Here is a 4,983-nt window from a genome sequence, read left to right as displayed (position 1 = left end):
CATGGTCTTAGGTGGATGGTTTTTCTCAAGGCAAAAACTGGGTCGGGGCAACCTCCCTTCCCTGCTGAGGGTGTGGTGGTGACCAGCGCTTGGTGCTTCCCTTTTGTATAGAAGGGAAGCAGAGCTGCTTGACCCAGAGACAACAGCACGTGGCTTTTACCAGCACTGGTGCAACTGCCTCTAGCTCAGTGCCTAATGTGATGAACTGCTTCCAGGCACTTGCTTTTCAACGTCTAAAGCTCAGGGAGCCTGCTGGCCTCTCTATCTTGCCTGCTTCCCACTAATAGAGCACTGAGTGGAGAGAAGAGCTGGTGGCTGGATGTCTGCTCTTGCTTGCTGCAGGAGGCTGTGGCTTGTTTGCTGGGCTCAGAATGAGAACACCCTTCCACTGAATGGCACTTGGATCCCAGCAGTTTTGTTCTCAAAATCCTGACACCGATTTTCCTGCTTGCTTTGCCAAGCAAGGGATAATGTTTCCTAGTGTCCTCTGTGCATGCACGTGCTTGCTCTGGCATGGTGCTTGCCCCATCTTGATGCCTGCAGTGGAGCAATGGAAGCGACTGGTCACAGGAACAGGATCCTTCACCTTCCACTTCTGAGGAAGGCATCTCTGGGTTCCAGGTTGGCTCTCTGGGCTCAAGTGAGTTGCGCTGCTTCCCTCTGCCTACTCATTTTACTATGTAATGATGCTTGTCAGGCTTGCTTCTGAGAACGTGGTGGGGGTGCTGGCCTTTTGCATGTGGACAGTCACCATGAAGTCTCATTTCATGCTCCTACTGCTGTTGTGCTAAAGCCACCTTTGGAAACGCTTCAGGCCCCTGGTCCTATTCCTGAACTGCTGGTCTGTGTCCCTGTTAGTATTTACTTCTGCAAAGGATCACTCCAAACTCCAGCACTGAAATGATTGCAGTTAAGACTTCATGTTGTCATCCCTCCTGATTACCTTTTCTTAAGATTACTTTAAAGCCAAGCTCTCTCATGTACTGAACAATATAAATTTAATAGCACTAGGGCGGGGAGAAAAGGAGAGGCCAAGGGTGGCAACTGTTTTAACTTGTCTTGGACACTTCAATGTAGAACCCCTATATTAAAAATAATAAAGTCTTCCATTCACTGGAGTCTGCATATGTGAACAGCTGCATTGATGCAACTGGGCTTGAGGGGAGCCAAGCTGGGAAGGGGAGATGAGGAGCTCTACTGAGGGAGGAAGGAAGAAGGTGGGAGTGGGATGAATTTTGCTGGTGATGATGATGCTTGTTCCACCCAGGCGTGACACTTGAACTTTTTGATTAGTACTTCAGACTTCCTCTGAGTCCTGCTGCGATGGAGTTGCAACATAAGCGTTGCTCGTCTGATGCACAAGAGGAAAAAAAGGAACCTGTTGCTCTTCCCCTTCTATTTCAGCTTTAAACAGCCTTGGCATTGGGCCTCTTGCTAGAATACAAGGTGTGACGAGGGACTCCAAGTGCTGCTGCTTCCAAAGTGCACATGGACAGGCTGCTGATGGCCTTGTTCAGGAGTATTGGCAGGGCTCTCACACCTCTGAGCTCCTGTGCCGGAGCTGAACCTGTGCTTCATGCACACGCTGCTCCTCGCTAGGTTGTCCTTGGGTCTGTAGTGTAGCTGAGGCTCCTTTGCAGCCAGGCCCAAGGCATGTCTTGCAGGAATGTGTTTTGGCTACACTTGCTGCTCAGGAGTAACACCTCACCTGGACATCTCACACCACTCCAGGAGCATCCCTTGTGTTGGCCAGTCTAGTTGCAATCTCCTGAGAGCAAGCACTGACTAACAAAGGAAGCTTCGCCCCACTGTGGCTGCCTTAACGTCCTTGTCTGGATAACAGACTGGGGCAAATAGGGCTCCGATGGTTGGGGAAGGGAGCAGGTAACCAGGGTTGGGGTGGTGGTGAATGCAACATAGGATGTTCTATAATGCCTCTAGATGCTGGCCAACATTTAGAAGCCAAGCAATACGTAGTAATTAGAGACAGTATTTACAGTAGCTTCCCCCTAGCACAGTGGGCTCTTGGCACACAGCTGAGCTCATCCTTTCCACCCTCCGAGTGTGGAATGTGCTGGTGCCAACAACATCTTCTTTAACTGAAACCAAGGAGGAAGGTTTTGCATGATGTGACTCACGCTCTCCTACCAGTGAAGTGACCTGAAACGGAAATGGTCTCTGAGCAGACGGGCACAGAAGGGCCCCCAGAAGGCAAAGTTGACAGAGGGACAGCAGAGGCATGTGGCTGACCCGCACATCTCCTTTGCTGGAGATGGGGCCCTGAGGGTGAGGGCAAGGCATGGGGTATGCAGGATGATGCCCACCAGGCTTTGGGAGCCTCAGCAGACCCCTGAAGAGCAGGGACCTCCTTAGGGCCAGGTGTTTCTTTTTATCCCCAGTAATCCTTTGTTTCCATGAGACCCTCCAATTAGTGAGAAGAAAGGCACCGGTCCCTGCTGGGGACCTGCTCCCAGCACCATTCCTCAAGGGATAAAGCACTTTTCCACCAGACCTGACAGCAGGCAGCTCCGAGCCCCTCCACAGCGGTTGCTGTCCCCTGACTCCACAGCCTGAAACAAGGAGGGCAGAGCACACCCCTCCAACCTGTGAGGCCTCTGACCCAGCCGATTAGCCAGGACACAGAGCAGATTAAGCCCGATTAGGTGGAAACGTATAAACAAACATATTCAGTGAAGCCTTTTGGACATGTTCCCCAGGAACCTGGCTTTGAACACAGCTCCCAGGGATCTCCCTTAGCTCACAGCTTCATACTCCATCAGCTCCCAAACAATACTGATGTCTGGGGCCCCTTCTGTGCTCCCCCATTGCTCCCTGCTGCAGGCTTGCTCAGGCCCTACCCGCACTTGCTTTAGATGTTGCTGTGTCTTCTCCTTTCCTCTCTTCTCCTCCTCCAGCCTCCACAGCCCTCCTCTCTTCCCCTTACTCCATGTGCCACCCCAAGAGCCTCTGGACTCAGGGGCTTTGCTGATGAAGAGTATGGCAGAGAGTGTCTGTCTATGGGAAGTTTAAGCTCCTACAAGGAGGGATAGAAATCCCTTTCATCCCACTCATCTTTTCTCCCATGAGATCTGTCTCCCTTCTTCTTCCATCTGGCTTCCCAAACACAATAATGTCTTCACTTGCCTGAACCTTTTTGAGCCCTCTTCAGCAGACTGGAAAGCCGAAATGGCCACTTTGCCCAGCTCTGGTATCAGCAGCAATAGGATCTTGCATTTCTGGGGTTCCTTTCACTTTAGAAGGCCCCAGATTTCCTGCATGGTACACAAAAAAATCCCCTCTGCCTCCCAGAGGCTTGTACTACTGTCAGGCAAACAGCCAGTTCAAACAGCCCAGAGGGGAGATCTGATTGGGAGGGAGATAAAGAGAAGTGGAATGCCACTGGAACTTTCCTATTACAGTGGAAAAGAGCCGTGCTTCCTAAGGAGCCCTTGGGAAGGTTGGTGCCACATCGGATCCCCAAACCGGTGCAGAGACAAGCCAGAAAGCGAGGGGTGGTTTGAAGGATCGGGGAGGAATGGGAAAGCTCTGTGCAAAGCAGAGCAGCTCCCTCCTCCCCATAGTGCTGCAGAGGGGAGGCTGAATGGCCAGCAGGAAAAAATCACAGTAGGGTTTTTAAATGCAAAGAAAAGGGAAAAAACCAAGGCCTCTTGACAGGATGTCGTGTGCAGGGACTGGGACCGTGGCTGACGGAAACCACAGCTCCATCAGCGCCAACGGGCTGAGAGCAGCCTTCAGCGAACGAGGCCCAAGGTGCGTTGTGAAATCTAACACAAGTGTGGTTTCTATGCAGGGTTATTTACCTTGGTCTCCATACCTGCCGGACTTAAGATACTCCTCTCAGGGTTCACAGCTAAACAGATCTGGGCCTGATGGAGAGATAACAAGACATTGACAGGAGCACCATTACGGAGGCTGCAGCCTCACACAGCTTCTCAGCAGCAGCACCAACCAAAGGAGCTTCTGGCTGTGGACCCTTGCCCAGACAAACTGACCCAGCTGACTTGTGACGGCACTTGGTGACCTGGCTTTCAAACAACCTCCTGAAGCCCTTCATTTGTGCAACCCCTACCTGCTTATCCACACACATACTGGGTGCTATGCGTTAGGTGGTGAGGGTATGGTCATTTGCACCCAACAATGCCAACCTGCAGTATCCATCCCTAAAAATCTGCTCTGGCTGAAGCATGGGAACAGCGTTGTGTTTCTGGTGGATGAGCCAGAGCATCGCATGGTGGCTTCATCCCATGTCTGGGAGGACAAGACAGCACCTGATACAGGATAAAACCAGAGCGGAACAGGCATGAAGCTTGGCTATGGGAGAGCTATTGTCTCGAAAACTCACCAGAGATTTGGAACCAACAAGTTCATACTTATCTGCCCTGTGCACGGCATGGCCGGGGTGTGTTTGATCTCATGGCAGCAGCCCTGCAGTCAGGTTTACCACATCATCAAGCTACAGCCTGAAACGCCTGAGCAAAGCCTCCCCGCAGCTCGGTGCTGCCCCAGTCCCAAAGCGGAGCAGAAAGGGAAGAGGCTTAGCAGGCAGTTGGGTTGCCTCCTCCCCCATTCGGGTGTTCTCCGCAGTCGTTTCCAGCTGTGATGGCAGATCAGCATCCAGGAGCTTCTAGGCTTTTTAGTTCTAAAAAACACTTTCTCAAAGCAAACCAGTGCAACGGGCAGTGGAAACGCGGCTGTTCCCAGCCTCCTCTTTCTCTCATCTGCTTGCCCGCGCACTCTTTACTTCTCTGCTCCTCTGAGGTTTTTTAGGAGACAAAAATAGAAACAAAGAGATTTTTTTCTTTCCATGGAGAGAAGAATATTTCCGAGTGACCTTCTTGTGCGAATTACTCCTAAAGCAGCAGATACTTGCGGGCTCCATAGAGTCATAGAAACAACTTGATTGGAAAAGACCTTTAAGCTCATCCAGTCCAACTGCTCCCCAGCACTGCCAAGGCCACCACT

The sequence above is a fragment of the Lathamus discolor genome, chromosome 4 (genome assembly GCF_037157495.1).
Source record: "Lathamus discolor isolate bLatDis1 chromosome 4, bLatDis1.hap1, whole genome shotgun sequence".
NCBI classification, from domain to species: Eukaryota; Metazoa; Chordata; class Aves; order Psittaciformes; family Psittacidae; genus Lathamus; species Lathamus discolor.
The sequence above is the reverse complement of the archived record's forward strand: the minus strand, read 5'-3'. Positions refer to the sequence as shown.